Raw genomic sequence first — 10,000 nt, forward strand, 5'->3', positions numbered from 1 at the left:
GTCACAGGCATCATGTGGATGCTGGTCACGGTATTAAGCCCGTCAACAACCTTTCTGTTGAACTTCAAGGGTCATCCTCCTCCACTATACATAATGTTAACTCAACTCTCAGTTACAATGAAAAGGATTGCCTGCGTCAAGAAGCTCCGCCAAACAGCGCAATCATTTTCCATGAATTACAAACCATGATGTGAACTACAACGGGCCTCTGCGTCACATAACTTACGTTTCAATTAATTGCTTACATGACATCTGATCCCAATAAACCAAACGAGGCGGATTATAACTGACTAAACCTCTGGCCCGCACGGACGATATCTGCTAGAGCATTGCATGCTTTGGCTGTTACAGCGATGACGTTTTTTCTAGGCTTCCTGAGTAATGTGGCTGGGTAACCGCATATTTGAGTCTTGAGATTGTGAACTTTCTCAGAAACAACCCACAAAGGACCTCCCCTCTTATGGAATTTGACGCCAGCGTTGCCATGTTAACGCATGTGAGAATCTGAGATTCTCTTGTTTTGACCACTTATGAAAGGTAGAGAATTGAGACAAGGCCTTAGGCTAAGCCAAACACCACTTCAAAGCCATGTGTGCTTGTGTTCCCATGATAAATGGAGGCCTGGCTTGTCCTTGCTGTTTGTTTTTCCTTTTTTTTTTTGTTATTGCTCCACTAGTTAAGCAGCGAATGGCCAGCTGCTACGTTCCTGCGCGAGTGAGCCGGAGAAGGCTTTGCTCCGAGTCTCTGTTTTGGTGGAGAGCTCTGTCTCCTTTGGTCCCGGCCCACTCGTTTCCACAGCGCAGCGGCCCGTTCGCAGGGATATTATGTAAAGGAAATGGAGAGCATAGCAGAGCCGTTAGTCATGCTGTTTACTGGTAAGAGCGAGGACGATCGGCAGGGAATCACACCCTCCTGAACTGACGTTTCCTGGAAAATCCTGTTGTTTCGCAGGGGTGGAAGGAAAAGTACGTGGAACCTTGGAAACGGTTGGCGGGACCGCCGGAACATTCTGCGGATTGGGAGGAGAGGTAGGGAGCGCAAAGCTCCTTTCCAACTGGGGACACAGGAATTCCAAGGAATGTCAAGTATGTGCTAACCAAAGACAAACCCGCCCCAGTATGTACAACAAAGAAGCCAGTGCAACGTGGTTAATAAGTAATGAACAGCCAGCACAATTCTTCGCAGGAAAATCATGACATAACCAAATTGTTATAACCGTCAACAGTCATCCAAACACGTATATGACGTAACATCAGTTCTCCAGCCTATGCTTACTATGCTTAAAGCTACACTGTGTAGGATTTTCTTCCATCTAGCGGTGAAATTTTATGACTGAATATTACTTTCTAGCCCCTCCCATTCCGAGGGCGTTTTAATCCTATCCTAATTTAATCCCATCCTACGGTGGCCGTATTATTTCAAATCTGCCGGCAGTTGCGAGTAATCTCCCTCTCGCATTCGTCACGGTGCCACTGAGTGTAAAAGCGCAAAAGGCGAAACTTGAATTTCCAGGTATGTCCCTCTTTGTCTAATGTATTTTCAAGATGGAGGCGCAACATGGCTTCCGCCATTCGAGCGACTCGCTCGTATGTATTCTAAATAGCAGATTCTACGCTTACGAGAATACTTAATTAGTTGGTTGAAGTGATTACACATTAATGAGAATGTATAATTTTGAAAGAACAAAGTGTTTTTTGCTAAAAATCAACTTAAAATATTACACAGTGTAGCTTTAACTAATGGTCTTCAGCAATTAGGACAGGCTTGAGGATTGCGCAACGTGGCATCAACACTTCATAGACATATGAACATCCAGTTACTCAAGCTCTTGAGAATAAGTCCCAGAAAGCTCTTCCACAGACCTGACCACAGTGTGGTGGTGAGGTCAGTCCTGTCCGAACCAGAAACTGGTAAAGGGCACCACGAAAAGGGCAGGGTGTTTCTTTGTGGTCCAGACATCCCATAGGCCAATAAAGTCTGATTCTGTAATACATGGATCAATAACATGACCCTATTTTTTTTTTTTTTTTGTCCAGATTTGTTAATTTATTCAACAATAAATTAAAAATGTGGGCAGCCATTGTTTCCTCTAGTGCACAGTGCATTAAAGGTGAAAAAAATACCACTTAAACAAGTAATAAAAACATTAAAAATGCAATTCATGTATAAACGTGCATTTACTTTCTGAAATAAAATATATTTAGATAATTGTGGCCAAAAAAAAAAATCAGGATGCCTGATATAATGGGAAAAAAAGCCTTATGAAAGAATAAAATTACTGAAAAGAATTACTTATTTTGATTGATCTTTTTTTTTACAAAACATATAATGAAACATTTATATAAATTATATAAAATATGTATAATATTGTTAAGATATTTACATATACATGTATATGAAAATCTTGAAATCTTGGTCCGTCATATAAAAGTCATGTGGTGGGACCAATAAGCAGAAACATGAAGTGGAAACAAAATAGGAAATATCATCACAGAAAAGACCCATCATGACTCTGTGTCAAGGTCAACAAGTCTGTTAAAATGTCAGTCAATAATTTATCTTTTTATGACATGGCAATAATAATAAAAACATGGTAATAATATGATATTTGTATGTATAAAAAACGTTTTAACTGTTTTTAAAATAATGATTAAGATGAGTACACTTCCATGGTATTTTTTTTTCCTACTATGGAAGTCAATGGGGTACATTAACTGTTTGGCTACCAACATTCTTCAAAATATCTTCTTTTGCGTTCAGCAGTCGAAAGAAATTCATACAGGTTTGAAACAACTTGAGGGTGAGTAAATGATGACAATTTTCATTTTTAAGCGAACTATTCCTTTAAATTACATTAAACTGACTTAAAAAAATTAGTTGAATCATGAATCAACATAAAAAAGTTGAAAATTGCTTAACATATTTTGATAAGTTAAAGCAATGTAAAACATATGTTGTTTTTACTTATTCATCTTCTTTTTTATTTTTACAGTGTACAAAGAGTACATTTCTAATGTATTTAAACATTGGCCCACATCACACAATTTCCAAATTCTGGAAACGGCCAGATCAAACACAGGCTTTTTATTTAACTGCAATATTTCAAGTGGCAGTGCAGTGACCTTGCATTTCTCGTAGAGACTCATCCAAATCAATAAGACTTTGATTCACTATGACTGTTGATAACGTTGCAACCTAGGTCAAGACGTGGCGCTCAAAGAGAAAGCAACGGGTGCGCTTGACGTGAGAATTGGGTTTGGAGTTCCCCCATGTTTCATTTTGAGTCATTAACTCACCAACTACCGCTGTCTCATTCACTTTCAAAACCCACTGTCCTAACCACAAAGAGTACTGTAAGAGTTCCTGTTCTCCAAACGCGCAGTCTAAACCACAGGATTCTTTTTGTTGTTGCTATTTGCGTACGCTGGCTTTAGATGTGTGAGATAATCAATACTACAACTAATCCTAAACCATATATAACTCAAAATTGGCATCATGTGATTACTATAATACTTGTAAACTGTTTACTCATGGAGCATTGCTTAGTGACAGGCCACGAGTGCCTGTGATCCCACGTGTGTGTCTCATGACAGTGCAGTGTGCGCAGTGCACTTCCCCTGGGTTTCTAAATGCAGCAAGCAGACAACGCACAACATGTGGGAGGCCATCGCCACAGATACTTCAGCAACTCTGAGTCAGACGAGGTCACACAACCCCACATACAGTGAATAAGGAGACATGACAAGGTTGCCCTCCTCCATGATTTTCCACATTGATCAAGATGGGACAAAATAACTCAATATGTGCTCTATTATCTGTGCCATCTCCTGCAATACTCTCTTAAACCGATGGAACATATGAGAACACAAACGTAATCTGACCCCAGCAACTGTTTCAGTGTAATGACAGGCACTCAATGCTCTCAAGACTCTTTCTGGGCAATGGCCAGTGCTGAATTAGCAGCCTCAACAACTGATCTTCTGCTGACTCTGGAAAAACAAAGCCAAATTATCAGATTGGACCACAGCGGCCCCTCAAACTTGGATGGTGGCCTTTTTACATTCTCCAGGGTATGAAATGGAACACCCGCCACCAGCCAAATGCAGATGCTTTTTTACACACTGGTGGATATTTTTGCTTATCTACCAGTCGCTGTGGCACATGCCGTGTAAAATGTCTCTGAGTGCTATTTTGTATATAAAAATATATATATTAAAAAAAGAGGCACACATTCGATTTTATCTTGAGCCATAGATGAAAGACATGCTGTCAACCTGCATGCCTGATTTGCTGTTCGTCATGCATGCTGCACGAGTGCTTTTCATATAGCCTACCACATGTGAATTTTCTCCTACAACCACAAGATTTGTCCTTATATGTAAACACTCTAAATGAACAATCTCAAGAGGTGCTCCAGGTGCAATACAATTTAAATCTATGGTGTGGTTGTTATAAAAAAAAAAAATAATAAAGCAATTAAAAAAAAAAAAAACTCATAATCCTCCATTTTGCCATATAACAAATTCAAACAAACTCTAATTTATAGCTCCTATAAGTATATCCAATTTTACAACATAGTACACACAAAAGGCACACATAAAGCAAATCTCAACTGCGTGATTGTTTATATCGTCATCAAAAGTAATCTATACTGTCATCCAGCTCTAAACTGCTAAATGTGGACAATTAGGTATTAACTTTATAAAGCTATGCTTTAAAACAATGTGTGGTAACACTTTATTTTACAGTATCCTTGTTACATGTACTTACCATAGTAATAACAGTAAATTATGCATAACTACATGCAACTAACCCTCAACCAAACTCTAATCATATCCTAACCCTATAGGAAGTACATGTAGTTACTTAATATTACTCAGTACTTAAATATATAATTACACTGTAACAATGACACCTTAAAATAAAGTGTAACCCAATGTGTATTATGAAAAGTGCTTTAAGTAAACTGACTTGACTTGCTTCACTTATATCAATGTAAACGCAAAGCTTTCCAAACTAACACTGTGTAATTTTAAGTAGGCTACTATATAAAGCTAATGCAACAACACCATTGGGGTTAAATGTGAATTGCAAAAACAGTGTGAATGTAAAGTTTACTTAGACCCTAACTAATGTGGAACAGTGTGAATACATTTCTGGTCCACTTAAAGGAGTTTAATATCTGATTTGTAAGATGAAAAAAGTTAATTTCTAACTTTTTTTTAGTACGAAAAAATGGGTGTCCTTAAATGGTAACGTTACATACTAAAATAAGTCCAACTTCATTCTCTGTTTGACAAGCATTCCTCTAATAACAATGGATGGACTTCACTTTAATATTGTTTTATTACATTAAATTGGTTCAGGACAGCTATTGTATCACCCAATGTGGAAATGAATCACATTATCCAGTTATGACTCATTTTTCCTGTGAGGGCGTTGCTTTAGAGCTAACCTGCCAGAATAGAGTGGACACAATCATTAAACAGTGCGTTAATAAATATTTCCAATCACCTACACATCACAGACACACACACATAGGCTATTCCATTTCATAAGCGAGCTTCATGAAGAATATTCGATCACTAACTTGTTAATATGTCTTATTAAATGCCCTAGGGTTTGGTAGACATCAAGGTGGCTCATGCTGCTTCAATTATGATGATGTTATTTCATACAGTATATTCATCTATCACGGGTTTTTGCACTGCGCAACGATAAAAACCCTCCAAATATAGCAAGTCTTTTGCAAGTGAGCCTTTTACTGAAGGTACAATGCATTACTTTGCTTAAAAGTAATATCCACCACATTGTGCGCGTTCACGCCGCCGTGCACTGAGAATCTGACATAACGTCACCCTATTCTTGAATCCTCGTGTTGATTAAAGAGCGCGAGAAAACGGAATCTTTCCGTGCGACTCAGCTGACTCGGGATCATCATAACACTCTTTAGGTCGCTTGTCGTTACTTCCAAAAGTGCTCGCCACGCAAATATGTACTTTGTCCCATAATTCCTAAATGCCAACCACGTGTTATTTCCTTATGGCGTAATATTAATTCTTTTGAAACATGCCCGCTGTTAAAAGCGACAAAAAAAAGTTGGAATAGTATCGCCAAACTGCTTTAAAAGTTACGAGACGTCGTTATTTAGTTTATCAAAGATGCACTGTCTACGGTAAACAGCCTACTTATTCCCTTTAAAATGTACGAAGCAAGTAAAACAAACTTCCAATTTACACAACATTAAGGATAGTCAGTGATTTAAGTATGTTTATAAATGTGATTGTTTAGCCTATATAAAAGTAAAATAATAATAATAAACCGAAAAAGCATTAGTAGGCTAAATTCCAAGTTGCAACCTTTAACACGTGTCCAAACCAGACCGCTATTTGTTTTTATAATCAAATATTTCACCATTACATAACTTATGTTCCATCTTCATAGTAAAAATGAATCCTAATTCTTTATACAACTTTAGAATTTTAAGAGAAGAATGTATTAAGCTATATGCATCGACTACATAAATACTACGGATAGGCTGAATTCTTGTCCGTCATCGTGAGAACATCAGCAATTTCGAGAGGAATTTCAAAACATCTCCCAGAAAAGCTCGCACACTTTACCTTGTGAGCGCGGAATCTCTGTCGGGAATGCGCAAAATCTCTGAGAAGTGTCCTGGAATCAACAGGCTGAGCCTTGTCTCGCGTCCTGCAACCGAAGCGAAATGTTTCTCTGAACTAAATTAACTACAAAACAACAACAATGTATCAACATTCCACTCTGTGCTTCCGCAAGCACTGACGTCACCGATTCCTCGTGACCGCCCCCTCCATTCATGAAAATAACTTTATGCTGACGTCAGTCAGGCGGGAAACTAGTGGAGGCCAGAAATAGACGCAACTGAAAACGTTTGCAAAGTTTATTGTATTAATTGTTAGAATTGAGCGTTTAAGGGTCAGACTGTGTAGGCTATACATACAACGACGAGTTATTTCAATGATCTTTAGCTAGACATTTGACAAAAGGTCGAAGTGGTCTATCAGCCTCCCAGACTATATCTGTGTGGTATGACGTGATTGTTATCAGAGCTCAGCTCACACACACATTTACTTAATTTTCGGTCTTTCTGTAACGTCTATGTTTATCACACATTTCTGAGTTGCACATAATATCAATGAAGGGACTCAAAAGCGCCCTCTGTCTGTCACAAAACACTGTTTAAAGTTTAAAGCAGTCGCAAACACCGTCTGTGTGGTCACACCTCATTTACTCTACTTCCACATGGAAGGCAACTGCTGTGTCAAGTGACACTATGAGCTATAGACACTTTAGATGCTTTAATTAATTGTATGTATAGATTTCACAACATTGTTTTCAGTGGAGTAAAGTCAACGTATATAATATAATATAATATAATATAATATAATATAATATAATATAATATAATATAATATAATATAATATAATATAATATAATATAATGGTTGTTATAGCGCTCCGCTTCGCGGTCCCGTTCAGCCTGTCGGGGTTGTTATTCGCTATAACAACCGCCTCGCTATACATTATCCCGCTTATTACATGGCTGCCTACAAAATAAATAAATCATTTGACACAAAATATTGATTTAAAAAGGAGTTTATTGATTTAAAAACGATTGTATTGCTTCCGCTAAAGAAAATAGTCCGTTCCGTGTCCATAGCAACGTTTTTCATGGCAACGGTGTGTTATACTTCGCAGCGGTCTGTTATCAAGAAATAACAGACCGCATTCTACATTGGAATTCAACCAAGCCACGTAATGTAATATAATATAATATAATATAATATAATATAATATAATATAATATAATATAATATAATATAATATAATATAATATAATATAATATAATATAATAAGCAGGACTTGACTTTGCCCATGGGGAGTTGATATGATGTTTGTGGTTTGCTATTGGTCGATCTCATGTGAGTGACAGGTTGCCCTGCCCTTACTCCAGTAAACACGTCATCAAAGAGAATACATGTCTCTGCAAGAGGGAGGGGAAGTTATCGTTATATAGGCTATATATATATATATATATATATATATATATATATATATATAGGGTGAATACTGGTAAAGTGGGACACTTTCTGATAATTTACCTTCTGCATAATGTTTTATTATGATCCAAATGTCTTAGCCCCTCATATGATACTATTCTAAATAGCTTAAGAGCTCTACTCTACTATACAGAATAAAAAAGAAAGAAACATTAAACACAGGATGGATGACTCTTACTCAAACACACATAGACCCCAAACCACATTTTTCCAGGCGCTACTGTCAAACTGGGACACCTATTGGCAAACTGGGACACTTCAAACACATTAAATTGTTATTCAAATGTAGGCCCAATGAATTAAATACACAATAACAATATAAACAACAGCAACAAAAATAATAAAAATCACTTTTTTTAAGGAGGGGTGCAGGTACAGCAGATTCTTTCCACCCCTCCCTCCCTCGCCTGTCCACAACATTTTGTATTGGGTTTAGTTTATTTCATATAAATTTGGAAAAAAAAATAGAAATCTTTATAAACATTTCTTCTTATAGGCTAATTTTATTCCTAAGTTTCATTTCTTTTTGTTGAAAAGTTTTTTGCAAATATTGCAAATGTCCCAGCCATCCAAGCTTGTATCATCCATCTTTCTTTTTTTCTTTTTTTGGAATTGGCATTGTTTTTTAAAATCAGTTTACAATCTTTGTTGAAATATCTAGCTAGCTAACTAAATTTATGAGGGGCATACAAAAAGGGAACTCAATTCCCCTATTAATGACTTGAATGGCTGTCCCAGTTTGCCAAATACCCTGTCCCAGTTTAACAATACGCTATTGGCAAACTGGGACAGTGTCAAAATCACATAAAAAACAACAAAAAAAGATTCATATGAATGTGATTTTTACAAATTCTGATGCACCATTACATCCTACAACAAAATATATAACAATTACAAATGATCCATGAGTGTTTTAATTTTTATAATCTTAACACTATTCACCTCAGAATGCTATGTCATTTTACTTTACCATCACGGTTCACTGTAAGGTTGTTGAATATGGTGTGCCACACCCCCGGAAGTGATGTCATAGCCACAGAATCTATATTTTTTTATCACATACTTGCTTATGATGAGCTCAGTGTTGATTTTTAGTAATGGAATCATTTACATGTAAAGATAGAAATTAAGAAGCTTAACTGTCCCACTTTACCCATTGTCCCACTTTACCAGTATTCACCCTATATATATATAAATCATGTCTTTAATAAAGATTACAAGGGCACATGAATAAAAATAAAATAAAAAACAATGTGCACGAATAAATCAATTAACTGAAAAAAGAAAAAAAAAGATTTGTCCATTTTGATTTCATAGTGACTGATATATATAAAAAATACACAATATAAAAAATACACACACACACACACACACACACACACATGTGTGTGTGTTTTCTACATAATTATGTGGACTTTTGTTTATAGTTTAGCCCTCCTTATAGCTCAGTCATTCTCTCAGTCTCTAGTGACTCAACACAAATACATCCACTCTCTGAGAAAGCATATGGGTTTGATATCAATGTTTGGGCTTCTGGCTTCTTGATTCTTTCATGCCCAGAATTCTGGGCGGTGTTTAATAACTTCTCTCTGTCAATCTGTTTCACCAAGTTTTACTGAACGGCAACTGAAAACATGCTTTTTGTTTGCATGAAATCTTTCATTATGCTGAGTTACTCACTGAGTGTGTGTACTAAAATCACTTCTTATTCTCACAACACATTTTTCAAAAAATCTTTAAGAAATCTTTAAAATAAAGTAAATTATCTTAAATATTTACAATTAAAGTTTGATGAAAAAAGTTCTCTGTCCACAGGTGAAAAATATCACTTTACAAAAACCCCCACACCTGATCTTTGGACCATTCTTACCTCAAAAGAGAAAAAGACAAATGTAGCTCA

At 36.6% G+C, this 10,000-nt stretch overlaps 1 protein-coding gene across 1 annotated transcript in view; it reads right to left on the reverse strand.

Moving 5' to 3' along the window:
• mafk (v-maf avian musculoaponeurotic fibrosarcoma oncogene homolog K) overlaps positions 1-6,808 on the reverse strand; it is a 12,932-nt gene extending 6,124 nt beyond the window's left edge. Inside the window, exon 1 of the mRNA XM_084134898.1 lies at positions 6,624-6,808. The gene's annotated coding sequence lies outside the window, so the exon portion shown is untranslated. The remainder of the gene's footprint in view (positions 1-6,623) is intronic.
• Between the last annotated feature and the right edge of the window lie 3,192 nt (positions 6,809-10,000).

This window comes from Abramis brama (assembly GCF_963993115.1).
Source record: "Abramis brama genome assembly, chromosome: 1".
NCBI classification, from domain to species: Eukaryota; Metazoa; Chordata; class Actinopteri; order Cypriniformes; family Leuciscidae; genus Abramis; species Abramis brama.